Consider the following 16,756-nt stretch of genomic DNA (forward strand, 5'->3'; position numbering starts at 1 on the left):
CCAAACATCTGCGGGTCCAATCACACGATCTTATAATAAGAACAAGAGATCTTTCTCGATCAATCTTTTTGCCCCTCATTCTTCGATAATCAGAAAGAGACTTTTTCAAGTTTGAATTTGTTCATTTGTAATCTGGGTTCTTCTACTTCATTTTTATTTACTTATTATTTCTTTATTTTCCCTCTCTTTTCTTTATTTGATTTCTTTTTTGATTTTATTCCCTTCCATCATTCTTAAGTCCCATAGGTTTGATCCTATAGAATCTGACCCATGTTCTCATTGAGCGAAGGGTACGAAATAAATTCAATCATATTTTTTTTTGATAAAAAAAAAATCACTATGTGAAATCTTCGTTTTTTTTTCTCTTTCTCTATCGCTTTCCCATAAGTACAGCACTTGTTGAATCGATAGAGAACCTTTTCTTCTGTATCGATATGAATCCAATATGAATCGATATTATTACATTCCAATTCCTTACCAATATCCCTCAAGGAAAATCCATGTCATATAGGCCCGAGTCGGACATCTAATTGCTTAGATTTGAATTATCCTTATCCGGAGGATGCCTTATATATATATTAATATTATATCAAAAAGATGGACAATCAAACATATTTCTCGATTCAATAGAAGTCCAACCAAAGAGGTGAATAGGGTCCCAAATAACGAGAGATATGTAAAAAGTAGGTCAGATTTCGCCTATTCCTAATCCTAAATGGAATGTTACGACGTAGGGATCCCTATGTAAACATAGTATATCTTTTTCTTTTGATTCAATACTTTGTCTTTGCTTTGAATCTAGAAAGAATACAGAAATAGACTCAGAATACACTTACAATTTGAATAAAGAAAAAATTGTATTTCCAGGATGTTATTCCCCCTTTTTTCGATCAATACTAAAAGAACTTTTTTGAATTTTTAAAATAAAAAATATGATTCTATTTTCGAGACGAATAAACTCCCTTTCTTTTCTATCAAATATATAAAAAAAAACGAGCATAAAAGAATAGATGAATGTTCAATTGAAAAAAAAGAAAGCAATTCTTTCGTTTTTTCTTCCTACTGCCAAAGGATTTAGTCTTTAAACTTTAAAAATGAATTCATTTCAAAATACTTCAATTGGTACACGCAAGAAGTAAGCCAATTCAGCAGCTTTTTGCTCAATTTCTCGTGTAGTAAAATTCTCATCAGTACGAATTAAAAGAATAGCCCCTTGACCTCTAATTTCCATATAAAGGACACGCCGGGCAGAAACACCCTCTTTAACTTCGATTCTGATCGACTGAATATCTTTCATAAGGAATCGTAAAAAGATGCGACGGCTTATAGATCCGCTTTATTTCATTTGATTACTCATGCTTATTCGAAAGCTTTGTTGTTTTTAGGATCTGGATCCATTATTCATTCAATGGAAGCTATAGTTGGCTATTCTCCTGATAAAAGTCAGAATATGATTCTTATGGGTGGTTTGACAAAACATGTGCCGATTACAAAAACTGCCTTTTTAGTAGGAACACTCTCACTTTGTGGTATTCTCCCCCTTGCTTGTTTTTGGTCTAAAGATGAAATTCTTAATGATAGTTTGTTATTTTCGCCAATTTTTGCAATAATAGCTTGTTCAACAGCGGGATTAACCGCATTTTATATGTTTCGGATTTATTTACTTACTTTTGAAGGCCATTTAAACACTTATTTTATAAATTATAGTGGAAAAAAAAGTCGCTCCTTCTATTCAATTTCTTTATGGGGTAAAGAAGAAGATAAAAAACTTAATAGGAATTTTGGGTTAGTACCATTATTAACAATGAATAATACGAAAAGAGCTTCCACATATTGATCATTTTGAACTAAAAGAAAACTTTTTGGTGGAATAGTCACGCTATGTATAATATCTTCGCTCTCAATAATTACAGACAAGTCTATATAACATAGAAAGGCAGGATGCCCGTTACGTGTACGTGTAGGATGAACCAAATCCTCATTAAATTTGATTTTTCCATTATAAGGGGCTCGTACATGTTCGGCAGTACCTCCTGTAAATACTCCACCGGTATGAAAAGTTCTTAATGTTAGTTGAGTCCCCGGTTCGCCAATAGATTGACCCGCAATAATACCTACAGCTTCCCCCAATTCAACTAGGTCACCATGAGTGGGACTCCGGCCATAACATAATCGACAGATCCAAGATGTACTCCGACAAGTAAAGGGAGTTCGAATAGATATTGATTGTGTTCCAAAGGTTATTAATCGATTGACAAGTCCAATCCCAAGATCTTGATTTCGAAAGGCGACACATCGGGAACCTATATATATATCGTCTGCTAAGACGCGACCAATTAATGTTTGGATAAAAATTCTTTCTGACATCATCCGACTTTTATTTCGAGGACTCACAGAAATCCCTCTGATAGTGCCACAATCCGTTCGACGTACAACAATATGTTGAACTACTTCAACAAGTCGACGCGTAAGATATCCAGCATCTGATGTGCGGACCGCAGTATCTACAACTCCTTTACGGGCTCCATAGCAAGAAATAATATATTATGTTAAAGACAGTCCTTCGCGTAAATTGCTTTGAATAGGTAAATCAATCATTTGTCCTTGGGGATCCGACATTAATCCTCTCATACCTACTAATTCTATAGATTTTTTTAATTTATATGTATTCTAAAAAATTGGTTTTTACGTTAGGCTAATTCTAATGATTCTAGTGTTTTTTATTTATTTTGTTGTACAAAAAAACTTTTTGAATTACCTGTAGAAAGCGATTTCCCTAAGGAAAAAGCTTTCAACGATGTCCAATATCCCTTCCTTTTCCAAATTTTTTTACGAATACGCTTTTTCGAGATAGAAGTACGTTTTTTTGGAACTGCCATTCAAAAATGAAAAAAGTTTTTGAGTGGTATAATTGGATGTCAAAGACATTTATTATTCTATTCTTTCGTACTCCATATTGAGTAATTTGTTTCTTTCAAATTTTATTATATATTATTTTTCAAACAAAACAGACATTCAAAAGGGAGAATCGATGACTGCATCAAAGATGCACTTGTTAGTACACCTGCAAATTCTGAATTGGCTAGTTGTAAATAGCCCCAGGACTATGGAATAAAGGATTATCCCGGACCTACACCGAGGTATTGACGGTGATTCTCAAATATTACAGAACAGAATGTGATACGATGAGATAGAATGCAATAGAAACAAAGACACAGTGAACGGGTTACCTACTCTTACATTCAGAATTCTTGAATTCGGAATGAATTTTCTAAAAAAAGAATTAGAAAAAAAGGGGGGGGGGTTATTCCCCGATCGTTGATCGTATCTCTAAATTTTTTTATCCTTTCTGATGTTAATAACTAGAATTAAAAAAAAAGGGAAATGTTAATGCATCTGGAAATAAACGATTAATCTCTATTAATAAACCTGCTAACGAAACGAACCATAGAGTACTTAGTACCGGTGCTACGGAAAGATATGTTTTTAGATCTTGCATTTGAAATCCTCCTTCTTTCTTCTTTATTGTATTACAATATATATAGTAATATATATAACTATAGATGTACATGTAGTTAAGAAGTTCTTGTATTTGTATATGTAACCCCCCATTTTTAAAATTAGAATTGAAATATTGTCTACTAGAACGATCTTATAGATTCCATTTGAAAATGGAAACGCCTTTTTATGTAAATTTGAAATTGATAGGATTTGCCTAAAAAAAGTAATTTTTTTAATTATACTTATATATATGTTCTATGATAACCGGGTTCATGAATTATGGTCAACAAACCCTACGAGCTGCAAGGTATATTGGTCAGGGTTTCATGATTACCTTATCCCACACAAATCGTTTACCTGTAACTATTCAATATCCCTATGAAAAATTAATAACATCAGAACGTTTCCGCGGTCGAATCCATTTCGAATTTGATAAATGCATTGCTTGTGAAGTATGTGTTTGAGTATGTCCTATAGATCTGCCGGTTGTTGATTGGAAATTGGAAACTAATATTCGAAAAAAACGATTGCTTAATTACAGTATTGATTTTGGAATTTGTATATTTTGTGGTAATTGTGTTGAGTATTGTCCAACAAATTGTTTGTCAATGACTGAAGAATATGAGTTTTCAACTTATGATCGTCACGAGTTGAATTATAATCAAATCGCTTTGGGCCGGTTGTGGGCGAGGAGGGATTCGAACCCCCGACACCGTGGTTCGTAGCCACGTGCTCTAATCCTCTGAGCTACAAGCCCCACCCCGTCTCCACTGGATCTGTTCCCAGGAGTACCCTACAAAAAAAGGAACCTTTCCTCTCCCCAGCCATTTCGGGTTAAGAAGATGTGAAAGTGCCTTTCTCTCTATAAGAACGGTGCGTTCCGGGGTGTGAAGTGGGATATAAGGGATTTCATAATTGGGGTTTTGAATAAGACAACCTTTTCATTTTTCATTTTTTTCAATATGAAAAAGTAATAAGAATGAGAGGTGTTAAGCTTTTCATCATCCTGGCGTCGAGCTATTTTTCAATTATTAATATATAAAATTATTAAGGGTATATGTGTGATACACAATCTATTAATTATAATTAATTTGATTTCAATACCATTTTTTTAATCCTATCCTATATTAACTATCGATATTTAGGTCTTATAATACTTCAGGAGCTAATGAAACTATTTTAGTAAAGTTTAATTGTCTCAATTCCCGTGGGATCGCCCCAAAAACGCGAGTTCCTTTTGGATTTCCTTCTTGATCAATGACAACTGCGGCATGCGGTGAGTTAGTAGCAGTGGGTGGCAAAGTAGCTTTGCTACCTATTCCATTAGGAACGGCCGACTTTTTGGTACATCATATTCATGCATTTACAATTCATGTGACGGTATTGATACTGTTGAAAGGTGTTTTATTTGCTCGTACCTCGCGGTTAATACCAGATAAAGCAAATCTTGGTTTTCGTTTCCCTTGTGATGGGCCTGGAAGAGGAGGAACGTGTCAAGTATCTGCTTGGGATCATGTCTTCTTAGGACTATTCTGGATGTACAATTCTATTTCGGTAGTAATATTCCTAGTATTCATTGAGACAACAAAGGACATTGGAGCAAATTCTTTTTGAGCAACAAAGTTTTTATGTCGCAAATTCGATACAAACATATTAATCGAATTTCATAGTAATAGAAATACATGTCCTACCGAAACAGAATTTGTAACTTGCTATCCTATAATCTTGCCTAACAGGCAAAGATTTCACTCCGCTAAAAAGATGATTCATTCGGATCAACATGAAAGCCCAACTACATTGCATTGCCAGAATTCATGTTATCTATTGGAAAGAGGTTGACCTCCTTGCTTCTATGGTACAATCCTCTTCCCGCTGAGCCTCCTTTCTTCCATGATTAACTGTTGGCACCAGTCCTACATTTTGTCTCTGTGGACCGAGAAGAAAGGACTCACTGCGCCAAGATCACTAACTAACACTAATCTAATAGAATAGAAAATCCTAATATAATAGAAAAGAACTGTCTTTTCTGTATACTTATATATACTTTCCCCGGTTCCGTTGCTACTGCGGGCTTTACGCAATCGATCGGATCATCTAAATATCCCTTCAACACAACATAGGTCGTCGAAAGGATCTCGGAGACCCGCCAAAGCACGAAAGCCAAGTAAGATTTCAGGTTCTGAATCTCGGTTAATTGAATCTCCTGCCCCAGGTATTATTTCGAGACGTTCTGTATATGAGCCTCTTCAAACAGGACTTATTGCTATTGATTCCATGATCCCTATAGGACGCGGCCAGCGGGAATTAATTATTGGTGACAGACAGACCGGTAAAACAGCAGTAGCCACAGATATAATTCTCAATCAACAAGGTCAAAATGTAATATGTGTTTATGTGGCTATTGGTCAAAAAGCTTCTTCCGTGCCTCAGGTAGTGACTAGTTTACAGGAACGAGGGGCAATGGACTACACTATTGTGGTAGCTGAAACGGCTGATTCCCCAGCTACGTTACAATACCTCGCGCCTTATACAGGAGCCGCCTTGGCTGAATATTTTATCTTAGATTAATAGGATTTTCCTTCCTATTAATCTGGAAATTCTTCTCAGATACAAGGAAATGATTCAGTTCCAGAGCCAAAGATCGTAGTTCTCGAACAAGTAATCGAAAAGATTCTGGAGCATCTTCTGGTTTAGGTATTGTTCCTCCAATGATAGTGGTACCAAGTACTTCTTGGGGAGCTCTAATATGATCAGATTAATAAGTAAGCATCTCTTGTAAAATATGAGCAACACCAAACCCCTCTAGAGCCCAAACCTCCATTTCGCCTACCCGCTGCCCCCCCTGCTTAGAACTAGCCTAACGTAAAAACCAATTTTTTAGAATACATATAAATTAAAAAAATCTATAGGAACCAAAAAAAAAAAAAAAAGATAATATATATATATATATACGAAATATACGAAAGATTCCTATTGATTTTGTAAAAAAAAGGGGGGGTTATTACTTTCCCCATCAATACGAAATATACGAAAGATTTAAAATTTCATGTACTGATTCTTGAATACCGACTATGTTAGAATAGTCATGTGGTATGTTCTCAGATTTTGCACGTGTAATACATGTTCCTTCTATTTCGCCAAGTAAAGCTCTTCGCATCGCAATGCCTATTGTGTCGGCTTGACCTTTCATAAGTGGAGACAGAATAAAGCGTCCATAATAAAGACGCTTACTGTCTCTTCTTGATTCAACACACTTCCACTGTAGTGTCCGAGTAGATACTTTGACTTTCTCTCGAACCATAGTAATTTTATTTGATCAGATCATTGAATCATTTATTTCTCTGGAAACCCTTTCAGCCTTTATTTAGTTTTATACACGTCGTTTTTTAGGGGGTCTACAACCATTATGTGGCATAGGGGTTACATCTCGTACAAAACTTAAAAGTATACCGCTTCTACGAATAGCTCGTAATGCTGCATCTCTTCCTAGTCCAGGGCCTTTTGTCCTTACTTCAGCTCGTTGCATACCTTGATCCACTACTGCTCCAATAGCATTTCCTGCTGCGGTTTGAGCAGCAAAAGGTGTTCCTCTTCTTGTACCCCTGAATCCACAAGTACCCGCGGAGGACCAAGAAATCACCCGACCCCGTACATCTGTAACGGTCACAATTAAAATAATATATTCAATTCCCGTCGTTCGCCCGTGATGCCCGGGACCAAGTTATTATGATTTCTTTTTCCGCCTTTGTATTAAGCTTCTCTATTTTTCTTAATAAATGCTTTGCTACAAAAGGATTTTTTTTTAGTGAACGTGTCACAGTTAATTAACTCCTTTTTTTTTTAAGACGAAGAAAGAAATTCGATTTTCTCTCCTATTTACTACGGCGAAGAAGAATCAAAGTCTCACTATATTTTTTCCTTTTTCTAGTTCTTCTTCCAAGCGCAGGATAACCCCAGGGGGTTACGGATTTTTTTCTACCAATTGGAGCCCTCCCTTCACCACCTCCATTCTATTAAAAAATAAAAAAAAATACAAAAAATTGAAACAGGGTGATCTAAAACTGTTGATCAAATAAAATAATATAATTAAAAATTTATTGACTATTTGACAGAATACATGCATTAAAATAAGAAGGCTTCTTATTCCACAACAACGAAAGCACTTTTTCACTCTTTTCTATACTAGGGGATTTCACTTGGAAAAGAAAATGTTCCATAGTAATGGATTCGAGTCCATAACCATGGGTTCCAGTGCACGAGATCTTGTAGCACTTACCAATGAGGCCTTATCAATTAGTATTACACAGAAGAAATCAATTATAGACACTAATACAATTAGATCTGCTCTTCATAGACAAACTTGGGATTTGCGATCCCAGGTAAGATCGGTTCAGGATCATGGGATCCTTTTCTATCAGATAGGAAGGGTTGTTGCACAAAATGTACTTATAAGTAATTGCCCCATAGATCCTATATCTATCTATATGAAGAAGAAATCATGTAACGAAGGGGATTCTTATTTGTACAAATGGTACTTCGAACTTGGAACGAGCATGAAGAAATTCACGATACTTCTTTATCTTTTAAGTTGTTCTGCCGGATCGGTCGCTCAAGACCTTTGGTCTCTACCCGGACCCGATGAAAAAAATAGGATCACTTCTTATAGATTCATTGAGAATGATTCGGAAACGAAGTGACTTAGACAAATCTTTTTTATCAATAACCTCAGACCAATCAATCGAATATTGATTAATACATAATCGATCGAACACTACTTGAAAACGGCTCTTCCGCTCAGAAACGAAATGTTTCAAATGCTCCTGGAAATTCTTGCTCCCATTGGACCATTTGTATCTATATGCATTAGGATCCCGATTTATGGATCTCTCGGTTCGAGAAAGAAAAATAAGAGGATCAAACCATTACTTCTGACTCTTTTTCAAATTCGATAAATGTTCGTTGATCGTATCTTTCATTATAGTTCTATGATTCAGAGTATCATTTCCTATTAGATCCCTTTGAATTCCATATTCGAAGTTGCGATCAGGTCTCTTCATTAAAAAGAATCGATTCAATATATTTCTTATGTACCCATAGGGACTATATTGGAATTGGATTTAAATCAGATTTCGGATCAATCTATATTGATTGACTGCCTCCATTATGTTGTTGCTAATCTAATTGTTCAATCAATTGATACCTATAATAATTTCTAGAAAAACTAAAATTAATATTTTGTTGTAGTAAAATAGAATTTCTTTCATTTATGTAGTAAAGTACATCAAAAGAAAATAATTCATTTAATAACATTTTATTTTTCATATTCTTTTTCCAAAAAGTAGATCCGACCTTGCGAAATTTAATGACTAGAAGAGCTATTGATAATAATGATCCGACCTTACGTGCATCATTAACCACTGGGACTGGAGAGCTGGTACTAATATTGCAGACTGAGGCATGTTGTTTAAAAGACCTGAAGTAGCAAAACCCTGAATAAAAATAGCACTTGGCGCAGTTATTGCGTTTAAGTGATTTTTTTTTATTAAAATAGGAAACTATATGAATAATTGCAAAAGCCCATGAAAGAAAAATTAATGATTCATATAAATTGCTTAATGGAAAATGTCCTGAATAAATCCAACGGGTAAATAATAATCATGTTATACCAAAAAACATAATTACGATTCCTTTATCTGATGAATAAAAAAATCCTATGATTTCATCTAAATTAACTAATAAAGTTAAAAAATAAATTAGTAGTACAATTGAAACGACCGAAAAGATATATGAGTTAATATATGCTCTAAAATCGAAAAAATCATAAAAAATTTGTTAAAAATTAATAAATTAATACTAGGTTTTACCCGATTTTAGAAAACAAGTCGGGTATTAATTTGATTATAAAACTTATAATATCTCTTTTATAAGATCTTATGCCGCTACTCGGACTCGAACCGAGATGCTCTAGCACTGCTTCCTAAGAGCAGCGTGTCTACCAATTTCACCATAGCGGCAACTTGTTCAAAATAATACTAACAAGTTTTTACTCAATCGTCGAGATTCAAATTTTAAATAAAGAAGCTAATTTAATGGAATTTAAAATTGATTTTATTACTAAGAAAATGCTTTTTCTAAAAATTAAAACTTCTCCAAAATCCTTAGAAATTTTAACTAAAATTTGCCTAAGTTGCTCAAGAAAAATGAAAAACAACAATTGTCAAAATATCTATTTTCATGCATCTTTTTATATTGTACAAACATAATATTTTTTGATCGCTTAAAAAAAATATCATATATTATTACTTATTAGTATCTAATATTCACTTAATTGTGGATAGATACTTTTATAACTTTGATTCCAAGTAAAGAATATAAGAATTAAGAGAAATAATAATTCCTAAAGGTATAAAGTGAAATTTTTTTGACTTAAATTAATTTAAAGAACCTGTTGATTTCGCTAAAAGATCTTGTATTTCCTAGTTAAGAGGAAATACAAGATCTTTATTTATTTTTTTATTGATGGGGAAAGTAATAACCCCCCCCCCCTTTTTTCACAAAATCAATAGGAATCTTTCGTATATTTCGTATATATATATATTATCTTTTTTTTTTTGGTTCCTATAGATTTTTTTAATTTATATGTATTCTAAAAAATTGGTTTTTACGTTAGGCTAATTCTAATGATTCTAGTGTTTTTTATTTATTTTGTTGTATAAAAAAACTTTTTGAATTACCTGTAGAAAGCGATTTTCCTAAGTAGACTTGTCTGTAAGGACATGTATTTCTAGTACCATATATAGCAGAATTCTACGATATATATAATATAAGATCCATCCGTATAGATATCATCATCTACATTCAGAAAGCCGTATGCTTTGGAAGAAGCTTGTACAGTTTGGGAAGGGGTTTTGATTGATCAAAAAGAAGAATCTACTTCAACCGAAATGCCCTTAGGCACGGCCATACATAATATAGAAATCACACTTGGAAAGGGTGGACAATTAGCTAGAGCAGCGGGTGCTGTAGCGAAACTGATTGCAAAAGAGGGGAAATCGGCCACATTAAAATTACCTTCTGGAGAGGTCCGTTTGATATCCAAAAACTGCTCAGCAACAGTCGGACAAGTGGGAAATGTTGGGGTAAACCAGAAAAGTTTGGGTAGAGCCGGATCGAAATGTTGGCTAGGTAAACGTCCTGTAGTAAGAGGAGTAGTTATGAACCCTGTCGACCACCCCCATGGAGGTGGTGAAGGGAGGGCTCCAATTGGTAGAAAAAAACCCGTAACCCCTGTCAAAATGCATCGGTAGGGGAGCGTTCCGCCTTAGGGGGAAGCAACCGCGTGAGCGGCGGTGGACGTAGCGGAAGCGAGAATGTCGGCTTGAGTAACGCAAACATTGGTGAGAATCCAATGCCCCGAAAACCCAAGGGTTCAACATTTTTCTGTATCCGTGGGCAATGAGTTTCGATGTACTAGGGGTATCCGCTTTTATAGAAGCTTTCATTTTCGTGCTTATCCTAATTCTTGGTTTAGTTTATGCATGGCGAAAAGGAGCGTTGGAATGATCTTAGTTCGTTTCCTGAATACTTGTACAATAACAATAAAAAAAAGTAAAAAAAAAACCATTGAAACAATTATGAATTCCATTAAGTTTCCCGTACTTGATCGAACAACAAAAAACTCAGTTATTTCAACTACGTTAAATGATCTTTCAAATTGGTCAAGACTTTCCAGCCTATGGCCGCTTCTTTTCGGTACCAGTTGTTGTTTTATTGAATTTGCCTCATTAATAGGCTCCCGATTTGACTTTGATCGTTATGGGCTAGTACCAAGATCAAGTCCTAGACAGGCGGACCTTATTTTGATAATATATAAATTTAACCTACTTTAACTTTATATCTAATTGAATGAGATTTCTTATAGATATTCATTCGGTTTTTCTTGGATTAAACAAAAGAGAGTAATTACATGAGTTTCAAACTTTTGTTTTGATTTAATTAATATATTAATTAATCTAATAATAAGTTTTATCTTTTCTCCTACCTTCAGAAAAAAAAGGCATGTCCACTGTTATTAGATATTAGAATTTTCTGAAAGGTAACTATCCCGCTTTCATATATAAATTTATATAGAATCGTTGAAAAAGACTTTTTTCATACTTTTTTTTCACGAATTTGACTCTTAGCAACTCCTATGTTCGAAGCCAGATGTTGTCTAATTAGACCACGAATTACAAATGTCTGGAAGAGCTCTATTGCTATTTCGCGAGGCAATCCACAGCGATGTAATGAAAGTAAGGGTCCAACGACAATCACCGAACGCCCCGAATAATCGACCCGTTTGCCAAGCAGAGTCTCGCGAAATCTTCCCTCTTTTCCATCAATTACATCCGAAAATGACTTGTAAACCTTATTATGACCATCCCTCATGGGTTATCCACGGATTTCATTATCAAGAAGTGTATCCACGGCTTCTTGTACCAATTTTTCCTGACACATTACTAATTCCCCTGGTGTAGATCTACTTGTTGTTAATAGATCAGTAAGAGTATTGTTCCGATAGATAACTCTTCTATAGAGTTCATTAATATCTGAACTCATCAGTTTACCCCCTTCTATCTGAATGATGGGTCTCAACTCGGGAGGCAGAACCGGTAAGAGACATAAAACCATCCATTCCGGTTCTATATTTGTTCGAATAAAATGCTTAATAAAAGGAATTTGATAGTTATATATGAGTGAAAAAAAACTGCTCAGAAATTAGCAGTAAAAAGAAAAATTAAGTCTCATTTCCTATGTACAAAGGTTAAATGGAAATAAACGTAAGCGTAAGAATCGCTTTACCCCAAGGTTGGTTGATTAGTCAGCCGGGCTTGAAGCGGGTTAAAAAAAATATTATCCGTATGACGTTTTCACTATCAGTTATATAAATTACTATACATATACATATATTACAAAGTGATCGGTAATTAGGTAAAAACGCGAACTGAGTGGATTAAACACAAAATCTTAACTCGGAGCATTTCGCATGTGAGTGAAAGCTGAAACGACATCGACTCGCCGTCAAAGGATGGAGGATGTGACTTTGGTTTTCTTGTCCGAAGAACATTAGGGTTAGAGACAACTTGTTATATCGGGCCGGATAAGGAACAAACTCAGCAGCTCGAAGCCCAGATAAAGAACACACAAACGAAGCCCACTAACGAATAGAGTTAATGAAACGAAGCGTTTAGCAGGAGCGGACGCGTGGCGGCTGGAGGATGCTCGACTTTCATATGTGGAGGGTGACGTGGACGAACGTGAGAGAAGAAAACATGATTATATATATATACTAGGGTCGGTCCGCGCTACGCGCGGGATTTGGATTATGTGTCATTTTCATTTGAACCAAATCGTAAAAGTATTGTTTGTTAGGTATTCTTTAGTTTCACGCTGTATTGACTATTTTACATTAGATATTTGGACGAAATGGTGGACTTCACGTCGTTAGATATGTAAGTTTGAATGTATGTGAGCTGTATTTTTAGAGCCGTTAGAGACATTGGGCTATTACGTTTGTTAATGTGGCCTTATATGGGCTTGACGAAAGTATGTAACGTTTATAAATAGTCGAATATGTTGTTGAATCAATTTATTTTTGATTTTGTTATCTTCTACTCGGTTTAGTAATATCTTATAATACAAGCACTCGGTGAGTTTTATATAATTTTAGTGCAGCGTACTCCTACCTAATAGTATATTTATACGGTTGTTTTTTAAGAAATTTGCATATGTTTCTATTTGTTTAATTTTTTTTATCCATACCATTTAAGAATCCAATAAGAATAAATGTTAACCTTTTGTATTAATTTGCATTGCTTTTAAAAGACTTCTTAATAAGTGGAGAAGGAATTTCATGTGTTTCATGTGAAATTGTAGAACTCAGAAATTGATTTGTTTTATATGATATTAGGGTTAAACCCGTCCTACTGACGGGTAAGCAAATAAAAAATAATTAAAAATAGATTATATTTTAATATATATGTAAGAATATTTTGTTTGCTCTAAACTAAAATAATGTTAATCTTTACTATTTGTTTTTGTTTTTTTTTATTAAAAATAAAAGAATTTATAAATTATTTTATACATTTTACTTTTTTTCTTTTTATACATTTCTTAACCTACTGTTGTAGATTATATGAAAATTTTAATTTTGTTTCTGAAATTGATTATTTAAGAATATACATATTTTATTATAACTTTTTCAATTAAACCATATCATCCAAACTGATTAAGATTATTAAACAAATATTATTATTAGTTTTAGAGTATAATTGTTTGTTGTTTTATTTTTATTTGATTACCTTTTGAATATTATTTTTGTACATTGGTTTTATTATATATATATATATATAATTAGTTTATTATTTCCTTAAAAAATTACCATAATTTTTATTAGTAATTATTTTTATGAAATAATGTTATTTTATTTTCATAATATTATTTTTTCAATAGATATATTGCAAGCTATATTTTTGGATCATGTAACACTGATTCACTGAATAGCTATTTTGAACATGATTTTTTAAAAGTATATTATTATGAAATTAATTATCTATTATAGTCTTTTACTCTAATATAAAGTTATAAAGTGGATTCAAAACAATAATTACTTTAAAATCATAATATGCAGACTTTGATAAGCATATAAACCTTCGACCAACGGTAGTTGGATATGGGCAAGTCTTTAGGATACAATTCATTGTATTGTTGTATCCAAACCCATTGGAAGTAATGTTGAAAAATTCTTTTGATTCAGTATACGAACTCGGTGATTCGTAAGTTGCTGTAAACTTAGTCTTTAGGATACAATTCATTGTACTGATGTACCAAGTGTTATTAACTGAAACGATTTCTTCCAAAGTAGTACTGTAACTGGTAATTTTCTAATGACTTGAGTAGAAGAATATTCATAGAAGAAGATTAAAGAAGAATCATAGTCTAGAAAGAATACTATATACAATAACACATAGACCAAATCCTTGTGTACACTCGTATATTTTTTCTACATCTGGGCTTATATATTAGTAAATATGATTAGACCCTACTTGCTGTTAAGACTCTTTTTATATTTAGACCAAGGTAGTTTGTTGATGTTTCCAGTTTGGGAGAAGGCTACACATCATTTCTAGCTTCTAGTTCATCAAAGTACTGCAGATCTCTATTTTGTATTCATCCTCTTTTGTGTCCTCTCTATCTCAGTAGCCGTACAACTGCAGCAGATACACATCTATTTCTCTTTTCAAAAGATCATGTCTGTCATGTTTAACGTCCTAAAGGATGACGCAATCGACATATACGTTCATGAGACAGCCTCCATACTTTGAACATGAATAAGATTAGATGACACAGGGAAAGAAATATCTACCTGAGACTTTTTCATGTACTATAGATTAAGAACCGAGATCTGAATGTGTTCTGTTTTGACTGATCCTAAAACCGCAAATATAAGACCTATTAATACAGTGCACCAAGAAGAAACTGTTGCAAAAGTATTCTCAGAAAAAATGGAATTGCAAGTGCCTCACCTTAAATGAAAGAGACATGTCTAGCTTCTGCATCAGTTTCCTTGTCGAAAAACACATGTGTTCCTGAGGTGGCATTCAAGAACAAACGTCCTGCAGAAAAATATTCCATGTGTGTTTTAAGAATATTAGTCTCCTCACACGTAAGCACTAAGCTTTGAAATTAGTATAAGTGAAGGTATCAGGTATGCATGTGTTTTTAATTCTAGACAGAAATATACTTCCTACCATCTTTGGGTATATGCTACTTGCAACAACAACCTTCAAGTTTCTTGTGAAAAGAGATCGCTTGTGAGTCAAACAGACTGATAGTGTCAAAGATATGTGTGTGAAAAGGAAGGCATATCATAAAAAGGTCAATATATATGCAAAAGGAAATTAGATAATTTATGAAAGTCTTGAATAGATTCAAATATAGAAGAGATACCTGTCGATCTTCATAGTCCACATAACTCGCTCTAGGAATGTCAGTCACCGTACTTCTCATAGCAGTGAGCTCAGTAATAACGTAATGACGTCTGAGAGATTAATAACACCTTAATTTATTGTATGTTTCAATGATAAGTCTGTCATAAACAGTCTTTAAGAAGCTGTACCTAGAAGATGTGTGTTGGTGTTGGCTAGGCCAAGAAGCGAATCGTGATCACCGAACCTGAAACCTTCTTCAGGAATGTGAGAATCTGGTTCGTTTTGCACATCTAGATTGGTTGAATCACCGTACTGGACTGTCAGAAGCAAGTCTGAAAGCCTGAAGTTCTGGTTGCACAACCAGTGAACCAGCCTGGAGACGGTCTCTGTAAGTAGCTAGCCGGTGAACATTCATGATGGCTGGCATGACGGTTGACTGTAACAAATGTGAAAGAGTTCTAAACAACATTGAAAAAACAAAAATAGGTTCAATGAAGATCTAAATCTATATAAAAGTATCATCCTTATGAAGATGCTTGCTGGAAAAATAAAAAAATACTATGAGCATGAGATAATAAAATATTCAAATCACCAAGAATCAGCTTCCCAGAATCGGAGCAACCGGACATGGACGGTGGAAGAGCAGCCACCAGTCTTCAAATCACCAAGAAGAACAGATGAGTTAGCCATGATTGAGAATTTTCTTTGTTTTCTGGAGAATCACAAATGTGAGGATGATGTTCAAGAGTAGAAAACTTACCCTTTTATAGGTAAAGGAAACCGCCTTGGTGTTGGATGAGTATCATTAATGAGACGTTGTGCTTGATTCGCGTCGGTGGAGTTAAGACATCTCTTATGAATGAAGACAACTTTTAACGTCTGGAGGTTAAGTACCAAATACGAAACGACGGATGCTTGATACCAAGGTTCTCGAGGACGATTCGGCTGACTTGATTTGGTCTCCATTGTTGCTCGAGCTCATTCATCGCAGAGATAGAAGACGACGACTAACCCTAATTCAAAGTGAACAGACAAAATTAGATACCATTCATAAAGCATAAGCCCATACGAAAGACCAAATTAATTGTATCCTCGTTTAAATGAAACTGTGCGTTTTGATGAAACTGACAGGTGTCGCGCTCACAGCCATCAACTTAGTGACGTGGCTTCACCAGGAGAGAGCAAAACACTCTTTTATATATATATATACTAGGGGAAGCCCGCGCTTCACGCGGGATATGGTACTTTGGTTATATTATTTGTGATTTCTCATGTTAGTGTTTTAG

The 16,756-nt window shown here is 34.4% G+C and overlaps 1 long non-coding RNA gene and 1 other non-coding gene across 2 annotated transcripts; both read right to left on the minus strand.

Moving 5' to 3' along the window:
• Positions 1-4,184: 4,184 nt before the first annotated feature.
• On the minus strand, positions 4,185-4,258 carry TRNAR-ACG. Its single transcript has one exon. It is a non-coding gene; the product is annotated as a tRNA-Arg (tRNA).
• A 10,173-nt stretch (positions 4,259-14,431) lies between these two features.
• LOC106409337 lies at positions 14,432-16,544 on the minus strand. Its single transcript, XR_001282028.3, has 8 exons — positions 16,231-16,544; positions 16,063-16,124; positions 15,659-15,906; positions 15,490-15,580; positions 15,291-15,367; positions 15,066-15,155; positions 14,906-14,970; positions 14,432-14,810 (listed from the first exon to the last, which is right to left on the minus strand). It is a non-coding gene; the product is annotated as an uncharacterized LOC106409337 (long non-coding RNA).
• Positions 16,545-16,756: the final 212 nt, after the last annotated feature.

The sequence above is a fragment of the Brassica napus genome, chromosome A6, assembly GCF_020379485.1.
Source record: "Brassica napus cultivar Da-Ae chromosome A6, Da-Ae, whole genome shotgun sequence".
NCBI lineage: Eukaryota > Viridiplantae > Streptophyta > Magnoliopsida > Brassicales > Brassicaceae > Brassica > Brassica napus.